The sequence below is a fragment of the Carassius auratus genome, chromosome 15 (assembly GCF_003368295.1).
Source record: "Carassius auratus strain Wakin chromosome 15, ASM336829v1, whole genome shotgun sequence".
Classification (NCBI taxonomy): domain Eukaryota; kingdom Metazoa; phylum Chordata; class Actinopteri; order Cypriniformes; family Cyprinidae; genus Carassius; species Carassius auratus.
Genome location: NC_039257.1, coordinates 5,046,259 through 5,071,343, shown reverse-complemented (window position 1 = coordinate 5,071,343; position 25,085 = coordinate 5,046,259). Strand labels below are relative to the sequence as shown.

Genomic DNA, 25,085 nt, shown 5'->3' with positions numbered 1-25,085 from the left:
TCACTGCGCTTGTATAGCTAGGTCTTAAGGACTTAAAGGTGATTCTGAGTACATGCTGAGATCCCAGATATGACTAAATCAGAGATGACTCGCTTATTTAAATGCGGTGTATGTGTTGATAAGTGGATGCGTATTTATTCGGTCAAAATCCGTCCCCTATACTTAGTTAATATTTGCACCCAGACTGTTTTTTTCTGTCCTACGGTGAAGCATCAAGTGCGATTACACCAGACTCTGTGGCTCCATGGTATTTACCTGTGACCTGTCGTCTGGATAAGAGGTCTGCGGACTGCGCTTTGTTGCTCATAATCTTCCCAAAGAGCTTCTCATTTTGTCCTCGAGGCAAAACGGATGATTGATTTAATGAGCAGGTAGAATCGCTCCGTCTGTGTGGATTCTCCAAACGTTTGATTGAAGTACACGTCAGCAGTCGGAGAAAGCAACAGAGAGATTGCAGAAGCAGGTTCTTAACTTGTCATTTCCTGGTTGAATGGACATCCGAAGAGTTTCTGCATGCTTGATACACTAACATATGTGTCGTGTCTTAACCTAATGTAGATAAGACGTTTTTGTATAAAAGTGCCAATGTGTTCTGTATCTGAGCCTAAACAAGCGAACCTTATGATGAAAAGATGCTGACGGTGGAGTGATGATTGATATAACTGACGATATAACATCTCTGCTTCAATCTTTCAGCCAGACTGAATCAATACATGGTTTATGTATAAACTAGATGTACTGTGTAGGATTAGAAGCTTCAGTTCTTCAAACACAATGTACTTCCAAAACCCATTTATGCTTTTAAAAACCTTGGATTTATTAGAAAATCAGTGTGTATTTGGAATTCATGTGAATTGTACAAATGTCAGAATTTATAAACTACAAGCTAAAAATAAATTAACCAATTAAAAAGAAAAAAAAAGGAAGAAAGAAAGAGTAAGGTTTTGGAAGTAAAATAAGTTTTCTTATAAAAAATATCAGTTATGAAAAAAAAATGCATAATGTCATTTACACTACTGTTCAAACAAAAAGGTAATATTTTTTTTCCCCCAAAATAATATTTTTTTAAATGTAATTTATTCCTGTGGTGAAAAGCTGAATTTTCATTGCTCCAGTCTTCAATGTAACATGATCCTTCAGAAATAATTCTAAGATTATCATTTTTATTATTAAAGTATCAATATATTAATATTTTGTTTAATTTGGAAACAATAATGCATTAGTTCATTATTGTCTAATAAATAGAGAGTTGTTTGAAAGAAATGTTTTGTAAGGTTATAAATGTGTTTACTGTCACTTTGATTAAATTACTGTATAAAGTCTAATTGACCCCATACTTTTGAACAGTAGTGTATTTGTTTACGAATCTATCATTTAGGATGTTTTTTCCCTCTCATTGGAAGATAATGAAAAATATGTTTCTGGTAGTCAAATGTGTTCAGACTTGTCTCCAGCAAGGCTCAGATGCAGCACACTTTATACACACACACACACACACACACACAACACTTTACTGAAAGTATGGAGGATTTTTGAGCAACTTCTCTGTTTGTTTCAGCAGAGTTTATCAGGAGGCCCGGGGAAGACTGGCCGGAGTTTCTAATTGGTTCTGTGTACAGGTAAAGGCCATTAAACTTCAAGCACTACAGCGCTGAACGGGAATCTAAAGCTGAGATGGCGCCACGCGAAGAACAAACCCAAACGTCTGAATCATCTCAGAAAGAAGAAACAAAAAAACAAAAAACAACTAAACAATCTGCTGTACTATACTGAAATCCTGGCTTTCGAATATTTGATCCTAGTGTAGCCCTGACCTTGAATTAGGATTTAATTGTATTCTTTTCCTTTACTGTTTTTCCTTTTAGAAACATTTTAGTCATCTTTTATTGTGTACACGTTGAATCAACCGACGTTTGTTTGAGTTTCTAGATGTTCTTCATTGTTCTTGAATGTTCTCTGATGAGAGCGACTATGTAAACATAAAATGTCATTTTTTTTTTTCTGTTTTGGTAGTAATATTCCAATAGCGGTTTTGTTTCACAGCCCTCGTCTATCACTTTTCACACAAGCAAGAAATCGGATTGAAATGACTCCGCTTGAAAAGGTGACATTTCTAATTCAAGCCTAAACCGCAATGAGTGGGTAACTCAAAAAAATCTTAGTAGCTCTGTTCTATGTTTATCGTGATGTCTTGTTAACCATGATTACCTATTTTGGGCAATAAGAGGACTACAATATTTTCACAGTCCTTTTTTATAAATGTCATTTTTGTTGTCGATGAAAAAAAAAAATGAAAAAAAAGCTTTCCTTTTAATACTTTGTGAAATGAGATTTAAAAAGAAAAGAATTCTGAAACTGTATATATTATTCTGTTCACTGCATCAAACTGTTTCTGAGAGAGAACCATATTTTTGTGATGGTGTCATAGAGGTTGTATCGTGCGCAAGCCGAAATATGTCAGTTCAAAAATATCTTCGAGGCTCAATGCAGTAACCGAGGTCCATCTGTAGCACAAAGGCCGTGATTTACCCCAGTACGGACGAAATTCAATCGAACACTGTTAGCTCGCTTTGTAAATACCGTCGGCTTTACAACTGTGCAGGTGTTATACCAGCATATGGATTAGATAGTACGTTTAAGATGTGCACAGCTTACAAAGAGAATATACTTCACAAGGTAAACACAAATCAGCATTGTAACAAAAGATAACAAATCACAACAAAATCCAAAGCACACATGAACTATGATTTCAAACCGTGTCGAGACATTTCATGTTTAGCGTTTCATTTGGCGTTCTGGCGTGAGCTTCTTTTTCCCATCGCGTGTCGCCGCCGAACGATTCGAATAACACAGGCAATATTTCAAAGTGTTTTGAAATTGCTCTACGATTAGGAAAACCCCATCTTTTCTACCATTACCTCAGTCCTGTGAGAAAGACTTTAAAGGAGATTACAAATTAATTTATTTTAGCCTGAGACAGATATTGAGAAAGATATTAAAGTGTTGTTTTGAAATTAAGTAAATCATTGCACTGTGAGAGAGAATTTATCATTTTCTATTTGCACATGTGAACTGACAGTCTCTAACGTGGGTCGCGTGAAGGACCGCTGTGGAAGCCGCTCGTTTCTTTCCACACGGGATAACACTTACGAATCTGGAGTCTTGGCTTGCATTGATTCAAAGACTGTACTTTGAAATAATCTCTTATTCTAGAAGATCAGAGATGACAGATGAGTTTATTGGTAGCAATAGTTCATTTCCTCAGAAACACTGAAACTGATTGAAACCAGTAGCTGCTACACACATTTGTTGTACATGTGGGGACTGGATTTGATGAGACACAAATGGCATTTAGAAATATGAACTGACTGATGTATGCTGTTATTCAATCTTGTTGAAAATGTTTGATTTGCATTTATTTAATTTTTGTTGTGTTTTTTTTTTTTTTTTTTTTCATTTCACTAAACTAACAGGCGAGGCAGAATGCTGGATTCTTTCTCAAGAAGGAGACGTGATAAAAGTAATGATAAAAAAAAAAACTGAAAAATATGAACTTTGTGCTAACTGTTTGAGCTGTTTTAAAAAAGACAAATGTATAAAAAAAAAAAGAAAGAAAGAAAATTATCCCAAACATGTTTTGAATTTAAATGGGGATGGATTTTTATCAATATTTTTGTGGATGTTAATGATTATACTAAATATAACTGACAATAATACAGATATTATGTACTGTATTTATCAATTGTTTCTCTTCATTCCCTGTCACCTCATTCAGTAATCTTATGTTGATCATTGTATTTTAGTAGTGTGTAAAAAAAAAAAAGAAAAAAGAAGAAGAAAAAAACAGGAATATGACTTTACCTTGTAAAAGAGTGCTGTCTTGATGCCAGTGTAGTGGTCTATACACTTCTTGGTTGGTATTTTTCACATTTCCCCCCTCATTCTCCTTTTGTCGTTTTGCCCTTTCTCTATATCTCACTCTCTCTTTAGTGAGTAGTTGTAGGTGTTATGTACTTAATGTTAAGATGTAGAGGTATTCATTAGCAATCGTAGGACCAGTAAGGATAGAACTTTCTCTTTATAATCATTTAAAGACAAAAAGACAAAAAATGCTGAGTGTTATTTTCATAGTAATTTTTTTTTCTTGTTTTTTTTTTTTCTCCTTTTTGTTCCACTGTTTTGCTGGTCTCACATGGTTTCAACTAACCAAAGCTCTCACTGATGAAGTCGAGGAGAAAGAAATTGCTGTACGACAGAATGGTAATCAAGGCATTAATTGGATCCCCACCCTTGAATGTTTTAAAAGGGGTGTGCCATACTACCTTAAATGCTAACGCTAGATATGCAAAACCATTTAACTTTCTTTTTAAGAGGGACGCAAGCTATAATTATGATTTTATTACATGAATGAAAAATTCATATTTTTTTTGTAAGTAATGATGATACGAGTTAATCATTATAGATATGGATAAAACTGTCAAAGGTTTTTGATATTTATACTCTTCAAAAAAAAAAAAATCCCAGTGGCCTACGGCAAAAAAACAAAAAAAAATTTATTCATTTTTATGCCTGGATTAACACATACTTTAGTTTTGAGTCACCGGGGACATAGAATATGATTGTTTTTTTGTGCTTTTTAATTGCATTGCCAGCTTTTCATTTTAATTCAGCATCTACGTTCGATACCAGACAGCATGTGACACTAATTAGCTTGACTTTAGTGTGAAACCAGTGTCACTCTGAATCTGTATTCCTGAATCACATCTGTTCTCAGGGATATCAAACATGAGCCACCTTCACAAGGGAGATTTTTATGCTACTAGTGAGTTACGATCAGCACAACTTTTAATGAAAGGTGTCTAACTCAAGTGTATTCAGTACATTTGAGCTCAATTTAAAGGTGCTGTCGGGATGAAACGTGCACAGCATTTTCTTACTGAAGACATCTTTTTAAACTGCGACACTAGGTGGTTAGTTCTTCTGAGTTGGATGTCTCTTTCTTAACAAGTTGAGTATCCAGCATCCATTTAGGTCTTGGTGCACATTTAGGTGGTGAGTGATAAAGGCAAATGTTTTAACAGCAGATGAAGCACATTTCCCTTCTGCTGTGACTCTCGATTAAAATGAAGGTTGGCAACTCTTTTAAACAGCTTCTTTTTTTTATTGGTATCCGTTAGCTTACCCCATAATTTGATCTTGTAGCTTGGACTTTAAGGTAGCATGGCTCTGTTGCCATCATTTTGTTTTCCATGGACAGCAGTTTACAGCGGATGAATGTTACACATCTTGCTAGACTAGTTAAATCATTGGAAAATTGTTGGTTTAAAAAAATATTAAAATGAAAAAAGAAAATGACCTGGAAGGTGTTGAGTGATTTTGGGAGTGAACTACCGTATCCATTTACACTTGAATTTTGCGGCAAGTGCTAGGCAATGGCCAAAACGATCACCCCACTAATAAAGCAGTGAAACGTTCCACACTGTAATGTCTAGTGTACAGTATACTTGTATACATATACAACATATATATGTATAGTGTATATATCTCTGTTAAATTGTTATAACTGTCTCATGACTTCTCATCGTAGGTGAACTGATGCTAGTGTTGGTTTCATTGGCTGTTGAATCATGTCGTGTACCTGGAGGCCCGCTAGTAGTTATAGCTGTGTAAACCTGACGATGGGGACGGTACGGTTAATATGGTGTCTTTAGGTCTTATTTTTGACACTCGTCTCCCATTTTCTCCTGAGGCCTCGGCCTCTTGATTGCCTTGTCCATTCCTAACACTTGCCCATTTTTTAATGTTAACGGACTTTTTACCACGAGAACTGACTGAACGGACTGACGTCTGAAAGCATCTTTCAGGTCTTCTTGTATGGCTTGCTCAAGCCCTGTTGTAAAATAAACTAAAGTGGATGGGGGTCTCTCACATCTCAGATGTGGAAAGTATAATTTTATATTTGTATTTTCAAATAATAATGATAATAATAATAATAAAAAATGTTTGTGAAAGGTTTCCATCCTCTACTGTGGTCCAGAAATCAATGTGTTTGTCTGGAAAAGATAAAAAAAAAAGTAATAAAAATACAAAAAATACAAATAAAATAAGAGTTTTGAACCATTTCACTCATGGTTTTTATTTTCAACTTTTTCAAGCAATTGATTTGTGATTCAAAAGAAATGAATATACCTGCAAAAGATTGTATGCCAGAACATGCACAACGATTAAAATGCACAAAGTTGAATACAGAGCCCAACAGCTCTTGTGTAAGTTTGTTTTCATTCTCTTTTCATTCTGTTTGCATCCATAAATATGATTCAGACTTGTTAAAGGCTACGCACATAGTGAGATGCATCTTATATCATTTTAGAAATACTTCATTAGAGTAATGCTGGTCATATATATATTCTGAAAGGGTCACAGGCATGAAATAAATGGGTCATTCCATTAAAATCAGTGCCTTTTGCTTCCCTAAGAAATAATAAAAAATAGATTTAATATAATAAATAAATGTGCAGTTTAAATCAGTATTACATAAAAGTTGTAAAAAATATATATTATTGTAAATAATTTAAATAGCATCTATGCTGATAAAGCTAAGGTTTTTGGGCCGTCCCTCATTTAGATTTTTCTTTTTCAGCAGGACATTTTATTTGCAAAATGAAGGTAAAATTATATACAAAATTACGTTAGCATATTTTTCTAAATATAGTCTAATTGTTAAGCATTGTTTTTTGCATAAGTATGCATATTTTCTATAAAATATAAATAGTTTTATTGGTGTCCCCTGATTTCATGCCATTAAAAAAAACCTTGTAAAATAATGTACATTCAAGACATAATTTCTGGGAGGTTACATCATTGTTACGCTGTAAATGATAAACTCTTTATGAGAAGCGTCGTCACTTTCAAAAAGGTGACTCATTCTATTTTGATCGCTTCTGTAGACAGCAGTGGTTATATCCGACCTATAAACTTTTATTCCAGTACTTCTGTGATTATTTGAATGTTTCATGTACTAATGCATTCTATTCTCTATGTATTCTATAAATAGACGGCAGCAACTTTAACTTGAAACATTAAATTGCATTGGGGGTTTTTTCAGACTCATGGTGGGAAAAATTTTGATATCTATTTTAAAAATAGAATATTGGTACAATATAGTTAATATAAATATTACAAATAATACTACTTTCTAAAGAAATTTTTGAATTATATTTTCTCAATATTTAGTTTGAATGCATTTTTTGCATCAATATAGCAAAACAAACCTTTTTTTTCACTTTATATATATATATGTAATTTTAAATAGGATGAGCAAGACTTAGATAAGTAATATACTGTATTTCTAAATCAGTAAATCTGCAAATATTGTCTTAAAGTCTGATTATGCAAATTGTAATTTGTGGCCCTTCGCATTTTATGTAGTTTAAAAGTACCCCTGCCCTGATGCTTGTGTTGGTAACAGGGTTGACAAAAAAATACCAAAACATGAAGTAGAAAAATAATAAATTACACAGCCTGAGTTGGCAATTTCTTGTCATTTTGTACATTTCATGGATACATATATATATATATATATATATATATATATATAATGATTAAACTTTTTTTTTTTTTACTTTTTCCAAGTGGAAAAGGCACCGATTTCATGGAATGACCCAAATACATTTCAACAAAAAAAATGCATTGATAGAATAATGACATAAATAGGCTTAAGAGGAACAAGTGTCTTTTATTGTTGGTTTCCAAGTATGTGCCCATTATTGTATTTTTGGCACTAATTCATCTTTTACTTGGTAGAAGCAGCTAGATTAGACGCATGCCAACAAAGACATAGTTCTTGACATGCCCTCATCCTTGAAAACATGAACTAAACTATGCAAGGTAATACAAATATATTAAATACAAGTTCACTTGCCAAGAGGATAAACATGGTTTCTGAACACATTGTTTTGTGCGGTGAATTAATAGCTGCCATGAGCACAAAACCAAATTCATTTGACATTTAGAAAACAAACGATCCAACTATAATGACTATAAATTGCACTTCTCTGTTGTTTATGTATTTATAAAATTGTCGGTTTTGAAATTCTGCACATTTATTTTTTGTTTATAATCTTGCATATTGTTGGGCCTGTGCAGTTTATGGTAACATTAACTGCATATTAATATTTAAAAATGTTTGGTTGTATCAGAATGTTACTATTTAAATAATCTGGTACTGTGTTGGCTCTCCATTTGATGTCCATTTTATGAGCCTAAAATATGAAGATTGTTTTAATTAAGTGAAAAAACTCTTATAGCGATCTTTATAAAATGTTTTAACATTAACATTTAATCACCAGAAAAAAAGTGAAATCTTTATGTAACACCATAGACAAAAAGATTTCCTAATTGGTTCAAATAAAGCTCAAGAGGTCAGAATTGAAGTTGATAGCCTCATGCTAGGCTCTTTGGCTTCAATATCTCTGCTACTGAAATTACACTGCTACATGTTTTGGTTGTTTGAGTTGGTTTCAACTATAACAATAGCTACATCTCGATTTGGACTGTTTTTGTCTTACATTCCTAATTACAAATGTTTTAGAGTGCAGGATAAAAAAAAAAAAGACTTAAGAAACAAATAGAGGAATGTTCAGGGGGAAAACAAGATTTCAGAAACAACACCCTTTCATACATTTGTCCCCAAGACGTCCTGTACACAGAATCCAATCAGACAGTCCTATTGTTGTGCGGTACGTTTGTGTCTTCCAGAGCCTAATCAAGAGATGTTTCAAGCGGGATGAAAAATGCAATGTGTGCAGGCTGGCAGAAATTAATGTCATTTTTAATTTGAGTCGCTGTCCCATTCTCAAATGTGAAATTGCCTTGCTGAATGTAAGGTGTGACAGCTATTATAAATGTGTGGAAATCCATCTTCCACCCTGCCTCCTCTCTCCCTCCCTCTCTCTCTCTCTCTGTCCTGGATGAGCAAGCTCTCTTCATACAGTCACTATCACTGTAGCTGTCCACCCACACACTTCACTGCAGCCCTTGGATAGTGTCATGACTCATTGTGTTCACTGTTTGCTGGAGAGAAATACTGAGAGAAATCTCAGCTTCCCTCTTATCAGGAGACCACTTAGACAGGAGAGCTGCAGCACTGCATCCTAACCTGTTCAATCGCAGAAAAAAATCACGATTCTGTCAAACAGGTCCTCTGAAAGCATGGGGATCTCGTAGAAAGGAAGGGGGAGTCTCTTTGTGTCGTATATATGTAGTCGAGAGCAGGTGTTTGCCACTTGTAGTAGTAGTATGGGAAAAGCTGGTTATTATCTTAGTAAAAAGCACAAGTCCCAGTGATGGGAGTCATGAATTAATGTTAAACCCCACCCCAATATACACAGGCTATGTGCAAGTTAGTCCCTTCCGAAAACTGTCTGTGTACATCGCGGTGTCACAATGGGGTTAATTGTACCTGGAGACCTTTGTGTCAAGATGCCTAGCAACAAAACACTGGCGTAGGTATCAGCTTACTTAAGTTCACCAATTAAATCGTTTGAAAAATGACTGCAGGTGTCGGGAACGATCTCCAGAGAACTCATTTGGAGAGTTCTGGGTTCTCCGGTGTATTTTTAAGACAGAGCTGCCCTACCTTTAAGGTCTGCCGGTGTTTGGAAGAATATCACAGGCTCCCCTCCCCTCCCAAAGCCTCTCGGAGAAGTGTTTTAGTAACTCACTCAGCTTTACACGGGGCTTTTATAAACAGAAGAAAGAACTCCGAGGGGGTTTCGCAGCTACAGTTATGTTCTTGTTGGTGTTTGTTTAACACGCGGTGCTCTGGTTCTGATTGGTCGACTGTAGCATTCTAAAGTGGATATTATTTTAAATAGTTCCAGTTCTTGAATTTGATTGGCTGACACGGAGCATTGTTGGCTGTAAGAGAGTAGTCCAACATAAATGAAGCTGTTCACTTTATGAAGGCCCATTCACAACAAATACTGCAAGAACTGATGAACAATAAAAAACATTTACATCCAATCAGAAGTTTTAAAGAGCTCAGGAATTTAAAGCGGCAGACCGTAATGTGCTTGAAATACTGTGTAGACCCTATTGATAGTTATTATTTTTGGTGTGATAGGCCTTAACTCCGTATTTTCACGTTCCAGTGATGGCTGTAGGTGCTCCTTCAGCAGGTTACATTGATTCATTCATGTGATAAAGTGACTTGTCTTTATGATTGAATCACTGAATCATTCACTTAATCAATGCTGTGGCTCCTTTTCTAACTGTTGGTGGATAAAAAATAAACACTGACAATAGTGTTTCACCAAGTAAGCCCACATAGACCCAATATTGTCTTTAAAATGTAAGTTACTCACTATCAAATTCCTGTTTATTGAGCTGTTCTACTCATATAAAGTCATTTCAACTCAGTCAATCATGATTCCATGTCCATATGTAATTGGGATCTGTCTATTAAGAAGAATAATATGCAATAAACTGTACATTAATGTATAATCAGCCGATCATTATCATGAAATAAACCCCTTCAGGGAGAGACAAGACCCGTTCACGCTGTCAGGGTTTATTTTGTGATAATGACCAGCATTATATACCAGTTGTGGTCCATTATTTAGAGCTCTCCTGATTGAATTTCAATGCATGATCAAACTGTAATTAACAGCAGGGTCTCTAATTACTCAGCAGGTGTACAGTGCTTGATAAATGATCTTATTACAGTGTCACTAGCAATGTGCAGGCCAAAGTTGTAAAATCAGATCGTTTCCACTAGAGTTTGTCCACCCACTATGCCTCTTCATATCCACAGTGGAAACTGAATTTTTAGCAGATAGCACTTTATAAGTAGGTTGTTGATGAAAAACATAATGGCGTCCTCATCACTCGTTCCTCTCGGCTGAGCGATCGATGACCGAAAGAGTTCTGCGACTTTCACAGAATGGATATCCGCAATCGTTTGAGGTGTCAGGAGCAGCGCGAGGGTTCGGATGTGATCATGCATTAACATCAAGAGCGATCAGGGAGACGGAGACCGTCCCGTTCTGAATGAACCCAGACAGTTTCTCAGGATTAGAAACCTGTTCAGCCCCTTGTCTTTGCTGATGAGTATTTGACTTCTAACTGCGAGACATCCCAATCATCTCCACTCCCCCAATACTCCAATCAGAGCCTCATTAGCATCTGACACTACCTGTCATTAACAAAGCTCTCTAATTAGGAGCCAATCAGCCCTCTCAGGAGCCCTCTTCTGAATGATGTGTGTTTAAAGCAGGAGCACGCGATGAGCTCCGATTGCAGGAGAGGTGTGATGTTAAAGGGGAGAACAGCGTGCTTACCCACCTAGTGTACTAGCACTCAGACAGATGGAGGGAAATTAAATCGCTCCTGACACTTTTTTTATAGTCGCACAGTCATCTGCCTCTTAACGTCAAAGAGAGAGGACGGCTTTTTCGGAGGCATGTCACCGAATCAGCTGTGAGAGCCATATGTCAGCAAAAAAAGATCCTAACATGTTGAGTGAGTGAGACATATGGACTGAAATTATTTGATTTGTTCAAAGACTAAACAGCTTGTTATTGTGCTTTTGTTTTGCATAAAAATCTACTTCCATCGCCTGTTTGTGTTCTCCGAGACACAGCAAGGGTGTTTCATGTACACTTGTGGCTCTTTATACTAAAAAACAAAAACAAAAAAACATGAATGATTCTCACAAGGTTATTTTAATTTCCAACAGTGTGTATACATGTATGTACAATTTAAGCCTAACTGGAAATGACACACTAATACAATTTATTAGATTACTTACTGTAGAACATTTTCATCTTAAGCTATTTTTCACTCATTATATAATGGTTATTAATAGCTTTAAAAATAATAATTAATATATATGTGATGGATTATCATAGTTCTAGAATATATGAACCCAGAAAAGGATGAAAGGAATCAAATCTGTACATAAAAAGCATCAGAATGTATATGAAGGCAAAATCCACCTCTGGCATATTAAAGCATCCAAAAAACACCCAATTCTGAAAAAGAAAACGATAAATGGCCTAACTAAGCTTATGGCAGTCATATCCTGCATATGAAGGTAGGAAAGGCTCTCCTCACCTCTAATAAATCCTCTCAGCTGGCCATATTCAAATCATTCGGTTATGGTTAAATGAGAAATGAATGAACATGAATGTCAAATAATTCTTAGTCGGACTAATTCTGAGGCCATTCTGACGCTACGGAAATTGTAGGGTTTCCTGCGAGATGGGGAGGAGTGCTGGGTTTGCTCAAAGGTAATTTCTTAATTTGTGTGCTTTCATTATGCTTAAAAAAAGCAATCTCTCTCCTGTGACTGTGTCAAATTGACTCTGTACGGCAAAATGCACTCATCTGCATAGCTGTCACAACGGCTCATAAGATCTGGCACCCAATAACTTCACAATGTGCAGAATTACCGGTGTCACTTTTAATGTGACATAGCAATTTACATCACACACCGTAGGGACACGTGCACATTTCAAGCGGTTTGCATGGTTAATGGCTGGAACGTTATTTGCATTATAATTTGGTGAGTGTGAAGTGTAATCAAGCTACATTGACTCTTGGGGACTGCGGTGGCACGGCGGGCGACGTCGCAGCAACCCAAGAGCAGCACTGTTTGGGCTTGCATGCAAATTTGTTGTGCATGGCCAATCTGATGCGCTCCTGACTTGGGCTTAGTTTGCATATTCCACAGTTGGCATGTTAGACCCCACAAAGCCCCTCTAGCCTCTCTTCAGCTCTCATTAGCACCAGTGAAATAGTATGCTGATGCACTGGCAAACTTCATTTGTAAGTTAAACACATTTAGATCTCCTTGATACAGAAGAGAGTTATTTTCAGACTTTCCTAGCCCGCTTACGTGAAAGCCGTGTGATGCTGAGAAATCGCTGACTGAAGACTTGTTCATTTACATATGCATTTAGTTCTCATGTCAGTCAGCGGCGCATTGGTGATGCTTCGTATTAACTCAGCATGTTTCTAAAGAAAGTTGGCAGTCACAGAGCCTCTCTTGAATAAAATAACAGTAATATTTCTGTAGATGAGTATCTTTGCCAATTATAAGCACATTCCTTTAGCATTCTCGTTCATTTCAATAGCAGCCGCTCGAATCATCAGAAGTGGGATTTGTTATCTGATGTATTTGCACTGTTTCTGAGCCAATAAATGTTCTTTTTATGCTTGTAAGTGTGGTAAAAAATTAAATAAGAATCAAATTAAATGCTGTTTGCAAACTTTAAGTACATGGATACTTCTTCTGAATGTTTGAATGATAAAGATGGTGCAGCCAAATGGTACAGCATCTACCAGCAGTGGATAAATAGCCAAAACTCGACTCTTTGGGAAAGTCAAGTAGGCAATGCAAACACCTGAATATAATTTCCTGAAAAGAGAGAAATAAATCCTTCCCCTTATGAGGTTTCATTTACAATTATACATCCTCATAGGTAATCGCATCACTAAACAGCAAACCCTACCCAAATTGAAACAATTCTATAATCGACGATTTCCAATGAATTTGCAGATGTTAACTTCGGGGGAACACAGGCTGCGTTAGGTTTGTAGTACCAGGAATCAACATACCACCGCATTACTTACTGTCACATTTCCTGTACATCGCAGATTTCGCATCGCAGAAGTCATAATGTCATTACTTTGTTCTTCACTAACACTGTCAAACCGCAAGTCATAATGAAGAATAAAACAACCAATCAGTGTTGGTGTTATTATGCATTGCACAGCATCAAGGTTTTCACTATGAATGATTGCATGGTTTATTTGCATTATTTGATTCACTAAAGGAATTATGCAAATCAGGTAACAGCACAAACATGCCCACAAATTCAGTGCTGACTGCAATTTGGGAAGCACAACTCTTGCTACCATGATATGCCATACTTTACTGGGACTGGATATACTTGGAAAGTGTGCTTTTGTACACCGTGTGTTGATGTATGTTTGATTTACTCCATCACTTGTTCAATTACTGCCGACACGATTGCTAGAAATGCACATAAATGACTATTTTAAACCAAATTTAGCTTACTTCCTGCTTTGCGCTGACAGTCAAGTGCTAATTTTTTGTTTTGGGAATAAAATGCCATCTATTATATGCACAATTTAAACTCAAAGGTGGCACGTTTGTGCTGAAATGAATGAGAATGACTTTAAATGTAAATGTACCACAGCGGTATTTAGCACCTGATTAAACTGGATTGCAGATGATTAGTGGATAAGATGCAGGTTTTTGCACTAAAATGGCGTACTTTATTTCCATTCTACATTATGATTCACCTGCAAAATAAAATATTCAACTGGTGATGAAACAAAGCAAAAAGACTGGAGAAAGAAGTGGGTGTCAGTTAAAGCTCTGCAATCAAAACAATCCAGAAAAAACAAGTAAAAGAAAATCAATTTACACAATCTGCAATGACAGAACAAGCCATTGCCGAGGCTTTATGGAGAGCTAAAAATGTATCCGGAGTAAATAATTCAGAAGCCATTAGCGATGCTTTGTAGTTGCATTTATAATAGGAAAGCGAATGCTTGCATGAGTAAGACTCTGTGGAGGATAGGATCCATGATTGGACACGTTTTTGGCACAGTCAACAGCCGTTGTCAATGTGCACACCATGTGTTTATTTCTATAATGAGATCAGAGAGTTAAATATTTGGTATTCCTCTCGTATGGAACAGGTTGCACAGTGTCACTGTTAATTAAAGACAGTTTCTACTAATCCAGCAACGCTTCCTGAATAGATTTCGCTTGTCCCTCAAGTAAATTATCTTGAGCAGTGATAGTTCCTCTCCCATCTCGCTCTCGTTCTATTCCTCGTCTCTGTCTACCCACTTTCCCTTTTACCACTCAGGGTATTAATCATGTTTGGCATTTGATTGCAAGACTTCAGGAATTGCTGACACAAACCCAGATCTTTTGTCATGACGCTGTTTCTCTGTAGAGATTTGCCACATTATAAACTGGTCTCAAAGAAAAACAGAAAAGCTTATCGTATGACATGCTGTGTATCTATCTGGCCGTCTTTCATCTATCAAAGTCTTTGTGTAAGAGTATCCAACATCATCATTAGGATAAAGAACAGAGGAATCAATCTTTTGCAATCAAAGGATTTGGGGAATAGCTTCGTACATAGAAAGCCTAAATAACTCTTGTGCTGTAAAGAGTCAAAATATAGTCGATCGATATTCCACAAGAAATAGATGCGCTAAAGTGAAGTCGGCAATTATAGGATGTGTTTGGGTGTGTATATGTGTGTTGGCATTACTGGGTCTCAACAAGGTGGTGTGTTACAGGCTTGACTCGGACAAGTTAATTGAGTTTGGAGAAGAGACCATAGGCCGTGTGTTTACAATAGCACTCTTAAGATGAACTGTTATAGGAAAGAAAACATGCCTGCCAGGGAACAGACATTTGGATAGACATAAACAGTTTATTTAGAAAGCCTCCACTCGGGCCAAAGTGCATTATATTGACAGCTGTTATAGTCTGAAATTGAATGCAATCTGTGGAGCAGTAGACACGTGATGCGTCCACTGAGTTTTTAAAATCAACAGCGAGATGTTTTATTTATTTTTTTAACATTCATATGAATGTATAAAGTGTGTTAAGTTTGAATAATACTGAATCCCTGTTCTGCTTCAACTAGTTCATTTTAAATGATCCCGATCATAAAAAATACTAAGAAATGTTTCTTTAGCACCAAATATTTATATGTAAATATAATATATACATATTAGCATGATTTCTGAAGGATCATGTGACACTGACGACTGAAGTAACGGGCTGAAAATTCTAATTTGTCACCAAGAAATACATTTTAATTTTTTAATATATAAAAATAGAAAACCATTATTAGAATTGATTGTAATAATTTGAATTGATTGTAATAATATTTCTTAAAAAAGTGCTGTATTTACATATATGGTTATCATATACTTTACTGATCCAATGCAGCCTTCATCTTAATATTTAACACATACATATTTACACACACACACACACACACACACACACACATATATATATAAACACATATACATACATATTTACAAAACATTGCATGTATTTCAAGTTACAAAAAATTACTGACAATTACGAGATTAAGCATAAGCATTCCATTTAAAAATCAATATCATTTTTTATATTTTCTTGTCTGATCTAGTCCCATGTTTTTCTCTCATGTGTAGCCACCAACACGCACCATTGCCATTAACCTCACCCTCTAGTCCCCCGTCCCTTTAACCGCGACACCGATGTCACTCCACAATGAGATGGGCCCCAAAGATTTTGCCAGCGGCATCAAAACAAATTAACCTTCAGATATTTCTTCGATCCAGGATACACCGCGGAGCCTTCACCCCTTAAGGTCTTCCACCCTCCTTCATGTGACCAAATGTAATCTTTCGCATTTCATTTGCACGCACATTATTATTTATATGGGCCAGATTTACTGTGGGCGATGGCACAGATTGGATTCTGGTCCAGGTCTCGGGCAGGTTGTGGTGGGGGGGTTGGGGAGAAGCTCAGGTAATTATAATGGAAATGAATGTGGGTCTGGGATGAGGCAGAAGCCCGGCTGCTGGGAGGGCTTTATTAAATATGGAACCGCTGTGATCTGATCAGGGCCCTGAGGATATTGACCGCCTCGGGAGGAGATAACGGTAAAGAGGGCAGGGGAAACGACAAGCTGATGGATGTATTATTTGTGTAAAGGTCTGATCGACGAGGCGGGTGATTCGTTTACGGAGGAGGCATCAGCACGTTCAAATTTGATCAACCCCCCCCCCCCAACCTTCCTATAGTACCCCCCTCTGTACCCCCGCCTTTGGCTCGGTGCTCAGAAGAGGAGGCCACAGGTGATCATCAAGAGCCAGACGGCCTGCATTACCTTTATGAATAGAATATGAATGTGAAGCTCTGGCTTTGCAGAACAGACGTCTCTGCTATTCTTCCAGGGGTGACGCTGAGAGACAAGGGTCAGGGGAGTTATCCTAACAGGTCCTACCCTGATCTGATTCCTTTTTATGGATTTGGCAGAAGATGCCTGTCTTTACCCAACCAGAATATTGCACTTATTTTTATTCAGCATTTGTTTTACTTCCTATTATTTTCAATGCATAGGCACCTGTTGTGTCTAGAGAATGTGTGCTAATCACAGTTTTTTTCCCCCATATTTTTTCAAATGTAATTTATTCACGTGATGAAAGCTGTCTCTCGTGAGCCTTCAGACATCATTCTAAAATGCTGAAGGATCATGTGACACTGAAGACTGGAGTAATAACTGCTGAAAATTCAGCTTTTCACCACAGGAATAAATTACATTTTAAAATAGTTTAAGATCAAAAACGCTAATAATGTTAATTAACGATATTACTCTTGCTATTTCAAATCAAATAAGCATGCAGCATAAGATACTTTTCTTGAAAAACATTAAAAATCTTAATTATTTCAAACTTTTGACTTCGAAGTATCCAGACATTTGAGTTATCTCGCCGCTTGCATAAAAAGAGCGCTGCGGGATACGAAGTGATTAAGGTTCGAGCTGCAGATGAATTGATGACTCCATTATGGTGAGGCTCATTGGTTAAGAAAATGCCACAGGTGCAGAAATGACCATTAAGATTCAGTGAAGTCAAACACGTTCTTCTTTTTGAACAAATACTCCGACTGTTGCTCCATGGAATTCAAGCAAGAGCTGGACTTAAAAAGGAAAAATGTATTCCCAGCTCAGCATAGTGTGTCGGGCAGACACAGGTCAAGCACTCATATTAATAAAACCCAAAGGGTTCTTGGCACTTCTCCTCCTCTACTCCACCCCAAGGCCAGAGCAGCCATGTTCGTGCAAGAGGGAGAGCAGAATATCTTTGCTAAATCTGATCTTGTTAAAGGCCACATTAAATATTGATCAACCCTGAAGATACTCAATGAGTCTATTTCTGCAGTCTGCCAGTGTGCTGGTGCCATAGCCGGCGCGAGCTATGATCGGATGTGATGGGCCGCTTTTGGATACCGTGTGGAAGTGGGGAGAGAAGGATTGCAATGAAGATAAACGTCAAACCACAACAATGTATGTTGAAAAGTGGATACCTACCCTCTGTGGTCCTGTTCATGAAGAGCACTGTAGAGATTATGAGTGTTTTTTTCTTTTGATTTAAATAGTTTTCCTTAGACTTTTAATTCATTTGTTTATTAAGGATAGATACAAAGAAACAGCCAATGACATCTGCAGTGTAATTAACTCTGGAATATATATATGTGTGTGTGTGTGTGTGTATTACAAAATCAGTTAAAATGAAAGCTGTTCTTATTTTTAGGTGTTATGTCATTGCAACAAAGTTGTAAAATTGGATATAACTTTGCACATACATTATAAGGTTAGTAAGTTATTTATTCACTCTATAGTCATGTTTTCAGGCACATTGTTTATCTCTTGTGGCTATTGGCATTTACAGATTGGACTCATTCACTGAAAATGCCTCACAGTTATCCAGATTTTTACTTTTTTTTTTAAAGAAAAGGAGATATGTTTTTGTGGAAATTCAGCATTTTGCCACCAGCGCTGCCAGTTGAGAGAATATTTCTTTAAGCGATTGTGGTTTCATAAGCTTGAAGGGAAAATTCTGAGCTCTAAATCAATCCTCCCACTCATAAAAACTTCTTAAAACATCTATTGCTCAAAGATAAGAAAGAACAAGTGAACTCAGAACTCATTTCCTCTTATAACAATACCGTACACTGATTTTCTTTCCTGTAATACACCGCTGAAGTCAAATATATGAATCCAGCCACCCACATACTGTATGTATGTAATTTGTCCTATATAGCTGGGTTAGCAGAGTAAGCTCCTCATCAGGCTAATGGGAGTCTGGGCCCCTCAAGCACCTCCAAATAGCAATCAGAGGGAGATGAACACCACACTTTAGCTTCCCTAATGAAGGAAACAATTCTCTGAAGTGAGCCCAGAATTAGTTTATGTTCAGTGAGCGCTTTTTTTCCCGGGTTGGCTGAGCGACCGAACCTGCTTCCTCACCTGGAGATAAACACTCGAGACACTAAGAGAAGTGTGAGGAGAATAAGAGAAAGAGTGGAGAAAAGCTCTCTAAAAATACCTGAAAAGTCCTCCTCAAGTTGCAGCTGTGAGTGAGTTCGCTGTGAAGCTGCACATTTTTCCAGACTCATTTATCACCGTCAGCGCTGAGGAGGCGACCGGAGGCCATATTGTGTCTGTTGTGTTCACAAACACACCCTTCCCCCGATCGCTTTGTCCTTGTACTTGCAAAATGAGGGAAATATGCTAAAAGACGGAGATCTGGCACTGTGTTCTCTGGTAAAACATAGAAACAAGATCTATTCATGTCAGACAGTGGTGTATATTATATCATATAATTAACATATATACATTACTACTCAATATAAGGTTTATTAATATAGTATTTGTACTTATGAAAATTAGTCACATCACTTTACAATAAACAAATGAAAGCAAAAAGTAAGAGAATAATAATATAAAATAATAGTTATAAATGATAAACCATAAATAAAATGTAGCTATTTACATAAATGGACATGCATTTTACCAAATGATCACTTTAGAATCATATTACGATCATATACTACAACTTTTGAACTTCCCACACTGAAACTTCCATTACTACTTGGTGTGTGTGTGTGTGTGGCATGAAAACTGCTACAAAAAAGCCCTAAAGCTGTTCATCTTCTCTCATACACAAATGTTCCTATTCATCACTCCACTGCTGTGCCCGTCCTATCAGGTGGGACACGTGTCATTCATCATTTCCATGGCAACTGTCTCTTTCGCTGGACAGCTTTGCAATCAGCAACCCATCAGACCTTCAACGTGCCTCGGCCTCTTTTGTCCCCGTCCGCTCGCCATCATAGCACGATAAGATTATCACAGACAACCTCAACTATGCACCAGTGCTGAGAAGAGAAAGGAGGAGGTGGTTCCTCTTTTATTCATTTCTCTTTCATACTTTATCCGTTCGGCCCACGACAAGCCTTTTCCTGTCTTCCTTCGCCCTCTCTACACTGAAGGCAAAGCGGCTGAACGTGTGATGTGTCAAGACAGGGCCGGCTCTTTGACTGCAGACAGTGACAGCCAAATACAAAGGCCGTCCTGAATTATCTGACAATGAATCTGGGAGATTTAAGGCTTGACATCAGCAGCACTTAAAGGAGAATTATAACAAAGCGAAGACACATATGTGAAAAATGGAAAAACCTGCTGAGCCGATCTGTACAAAGAGCTTGGAATCAAAAAAGCGTTTAAAGGGAAATCTTGTAGATCTGGTGTAACAATGTCCACATCGATTTAAGCCTTTCAAATACTTGCTGGAAAATGAATATGGATTATTATCAGCACAATTCTTAATGTTCACCTTTAAATCTTAGTTTTCTTTGTTGGAGCTGGACATATTTCTATTAGCCAAGAGTGTTTAGCTTGAATCCTTGAGCCAAACTGACAGCATTTTATTGTCAGGAAATTTGCATAGGGCCATTAATGTAAAATTATTGACCAATATTTTTTTGTGTGTTTTGCTGGGATAGGCATATGCTGGGGAAAATATGTGCTAAATGTTCATTTTGTCAACTAATATTTTAAAGATGACCTCAAAACCTAATAAAGGTTTATTATATATATATATATATATATATATATATATAAAGACCTTTACAATGAAGTTGGTCATGGAAGTAAACTGGACAAAGGCTCTTACAATAAATGCAAACTGCTATGATTTTATGTGTTGTATACAAGTTCCTTTCGTTTAATAGTGTTATATTGAACTGACAAAAGTTTAACATGAATCCAGAGGTTTAACAGCTAACAATGCTTTTTTGCATGACCATACAGGGGCAAGTCCCCGGATGAGCGCCCCCTGCTGGCCTCACTAGCTGTCTACCATTAACCCTGCTCAGCTCCAGAGTGTGTGCAGAACAAAACCCAATACACTTTAAGCCTATAGTTCTCTAGTCTTAAACATAAAAATATAAATCTTAAATTAAGTCAGTATCAGTTGAGACAAATGTCACATTCCATACATTTTTATCAACAGCAGTACTGTTTTTCTGTCTCATGTGTTGTTCATCTTAGGGGACAATAAATAAATAACTCTCAAACAGAGCTGACAATGTTTTTTTTAACTTCCCCTAGATATTTATAGAGAGATTTCACCAAGTATTGTTTCCAAAGTGGTAAATCTTGTATAGTCATTCCACAAATTTGAGTACTTCATAAAAATGAAGTAAAATCTGTTTAACTTCACAAAGCAGGTGTTCCCAGCATGCTCCGGGGCATGAATAATTTATTTGGTTGCAAGCCAGTGTTTTTGTTGATGTTGTTTGGTGTTTGTTTTGCAGAGCCTGGAGTTCATTTTCTACTCTGAATAGTAACTGATTATTAAAGACGTTTATAATTTTACAAAAGAAATTTGAAATTTTCATTTCAAATCATCGATGTTCTTTCTATTCATCAAAGAATCCTGAAAAACAATGCATCACAGTTTCCACAAAAATATTAAGACAATAATAGTTACACCAAATCTGCATATTAGAATGATTTCTGAAGGATCTTGCAACAACATGAATAGATTACATTTTAAATTATATTTATAAAGATAAAATTACTTTAAACTGTAAAAAATATGGCTTCAATAATAGCATTTCTGCCAGCTTTAGACATAAAGACAAACAACAACAAAAAATGTAACACCCCAAACAGGCCATGTTGTTTTGCTGATTAGATGACTTGATTTCAACTCTCTGTATCACTGGGCTGTTTGAAACATGTCAAAGCTAATTCCAACTAATATGATAAATTTAAAAAATTTAAAAATATGAGCTGAAAAATTATGTATGAGTCAGTTATTTTCAGTTTCTGATGTCTATCGTCTCCCTGCCAATACATATATTTTTTTCCTTTTAGAAATTGGTGCATTTTTCAGATCAATTCTGTGGTAATTCCAGGAACAAAGGGAGAAAAAGCACTTCCACTGAAATTCTCAAGCCTCCGGAAGAAAGTGTGTCTCAGCCATCATCCAATCTCCCACCGTCCTTGAAGGATCGATCAGAAGTGCTGAACTGTGGATGAGAGCGAGATGAAGAGGGCGGATGAACGAGCGGAAGAGAATAGATCCAGACGAGGATGCATTATTTATTTAAAGCCATAATTAATACGAGGGGCTTCATCACCGTCCTCCGCTTCGGACGGTTTCCATTTTTAATGTTATTCATGGGAGGATGAGAGAGAAAATTTCAAATCTCCTTCCCTTATTACTGCAGCAAGAAAGTGTCACATTACTTAGGGGGGTGATTACACAGCTGCCCGAGCCCAACTGTATGTGAATACTGTATTTGCAAACACTCGAGTTCTGAGAGCGTAATCGCCTCTTCTGTCAGACGGAGACAAGTGACGGAGTCAAATTACTCCCCCAAGGTTATTTCCCTCTTCCTCTTTAGCGATGCAAACTTTTCACATGAGCACTCAGGTCTCACGGACAGAGGAAATGGAGAAGAGAGAGAGAAACCGAGAGATGCCACAGGCCCATCAGAAAATAAATAGTATTTTAGCGCATTCGCTAGTTTAGCCCCAAACAATCTCATCTGCAGCGGAGGGAGACAGGGAGACGATATTAAAGATTCTCATTATGCAGCTCTCCGAGTGTCTTCAGTCAATCCTCCAACCCAGACAGCACGAGAATCACTCCTGACAAACATTAATATAGAATGAACATTGAAGGATGCATTCCCGGAAAAAGCCTGCGGAGACGGGCGAGCCTGAAGATTGGGTGACTGGAGCCTGTTATTGACACCTTCTTACGGGGGCAAAATGTTGCTGAGATTCCAGGGTGGGGGTTGTCATACTGGTGGGGCCATCAGATGAAACAATGCCCAGAAAAACAGCCTTCACCGCATACATTGGGATCTTTTAAGCGTCCCCCTGGGCAAAGCTGGTGCTATGGAAAGATGTCCTCTACATTCATACTTGAGTAGGCTAATAGTCAAGACACTGAATACAAATCAGTGTTAAGGATGGGTAGAACTTTTCAGGGACGATCAGTGTCGTTCAGCTTGGTAGGTGTAGTAATTGGCGGTGCTCTGAATGGACTAGCCCCAGGTGTTTGTCTATTTTTACTGCACATTTCTCATGGAAAAATAGGCTTCATTGCTATTCAATAAGTCACACAGGAAATTACGAGGGAAATTCTCCTCTACCTCGGTCAAAATACGCCGGATGAGATACAAGTCAACGGGGAGAGGTTTATGTAGAAAATAAGAAGTCACTCGATCAGATTTTGACATTCCCCAAAGCAACTTCTCTTTAGTTTTTTTTTTTAAATATAGCAGAAAAGAACTCAGTTCAAGCATGAACTTCAAAATATTAAGCATATTCTACTTTTGAACTTAATTCATGCATGTAGAAGTGAAAGCTTTAAGGATTTGTCTGTGTGATGACTTAAGTATTGATTCTAAAGTGCAAAACCTTGTACAATTTATCCCGAAAGTAGCATATTTTAAAACCTGCTTTACAATGCCGGTGTTCCCAGCATGCACCGGGGGATGGATAATGAATTATGTTGCACTTTTCACAGTGTTCCAGTCTTATTTGCAGTGTTGCTTTTGTTGATGTTGACTATTTTAATAACTTGTTTTTCAATGCCTGGAGTTAACAGTCTACTCAGAATGATTCATTTGATTCTGAAAAATAGCCACCGACTGTTACCGTTCCAGGGTTTGGTGCACCAAGTGTTGGGGTCAGTACAGTAGATGCAGAAAGGTATCTTGTCTCACTTTTAGTGAGCATGCATTTAGTTCTTCACAATTGTTGGGTTGGTTGAAATATAAATGCATTTATTTTGTGAAAAATTGTTCAGTTGACTGTTATTAGATTATTTTAAGTACCACTGCATCAGATTTGCAAGGAATTCTAGGTTGCATTTAAGTTAAGCGATTTTAACTTATTTTTTACCAATGATTCTTAAAAATGTGTGCAAAAACATGCACATTTTAAGAAACTGTCAACCTTACTTGCGATTTTTTTTTTATACAGCTCACCCCAAAACAGTGCATACTGAACATATCTATCTTTATGAAAATATAAAGAGGGAGAGGACATTCTTGATATATGGTACTGTATGTTGAAGAACACAAGGCCTGGTTTATTTTTAGTAAACAACAGGCTTATGGCAGCAGGTGCTCTCTTACTTCTGCTTATGGCATCAATATAAATGAGGGATAATTACTTTTGTTACAATTAAATTAGACTCAGCAAAACAACATAATGGCGATTTGTTATGCTCTGGTGAGCAATAACAAACCAATCATAATTAACAGCTCCGGTTGTGCAAGTGACTCTCTTTGTGAAAAAATATGATCTGAATCCCTAAACCAAATGTACCAGCCAAAAACTTGATGATGGTCCGGAAATTATAATAAAGGATTCAGGCGGAATGAGACTGAGTTGTCTCGCACATCCAAATGAGTGTGTTGAAGGGTTAGAAAGGTGCTTGTGGTGTCAATAACACCAGTCTTCCACTCAGAACCAAGAGTGATGGGTTAAATCCCACAAAGCAGGGCTCTTTCAAAAAGTCTCAAGTAGTTTGCATAAAAATGTGTAGATGTCACATGATTTAGTCTCCCATTAGAGCTCTTCCTGTCCTTGAAGGATTAAAAAAGAAGATAAGAAAGGAAAAACATGCCTTGAACAGCTTCTGTCAGGGAGAAGAAAGTGCCACGCTTGGCGGCAGCCTGTTGAATTTGGTTTCCATTTATCCCTTTACACCTCTTGCCCCTCCAAAGCTCGGCTCAGACTTCATTGCCTGAGGACATGGAATCATGTAAGAGGGCTTGCCCGTGGCTGCGTCTCTGATCTCAGATCAGTCTGGGCTCACCTGCACCTTTGGGGTACGGTATAGCAGAACTCACAGACCCTGTAGGGGGCTCAAAAAACAGGAAGCATAACCACAGAATTTCCCACGACCACACCAAACGCTGACTCCCGTGTGCTCGG

The 25,085-nt window shown here is 37.2% G+C and overlaps 1 pseudogene; it reads left to right on the top strand.

Moving 5' to 3' along the window:
* The window catches only part of LOC113114809 (RNA-binding protein Musashi homolog 2-like), a 244,357-nt pseudogene extending 238,099 nt beyond the window's left edge, over nucleotides 1-6,258 (top strand).
* Nucleotides 6,259-25,085: the final 18,827 nt, after the last annotated feature.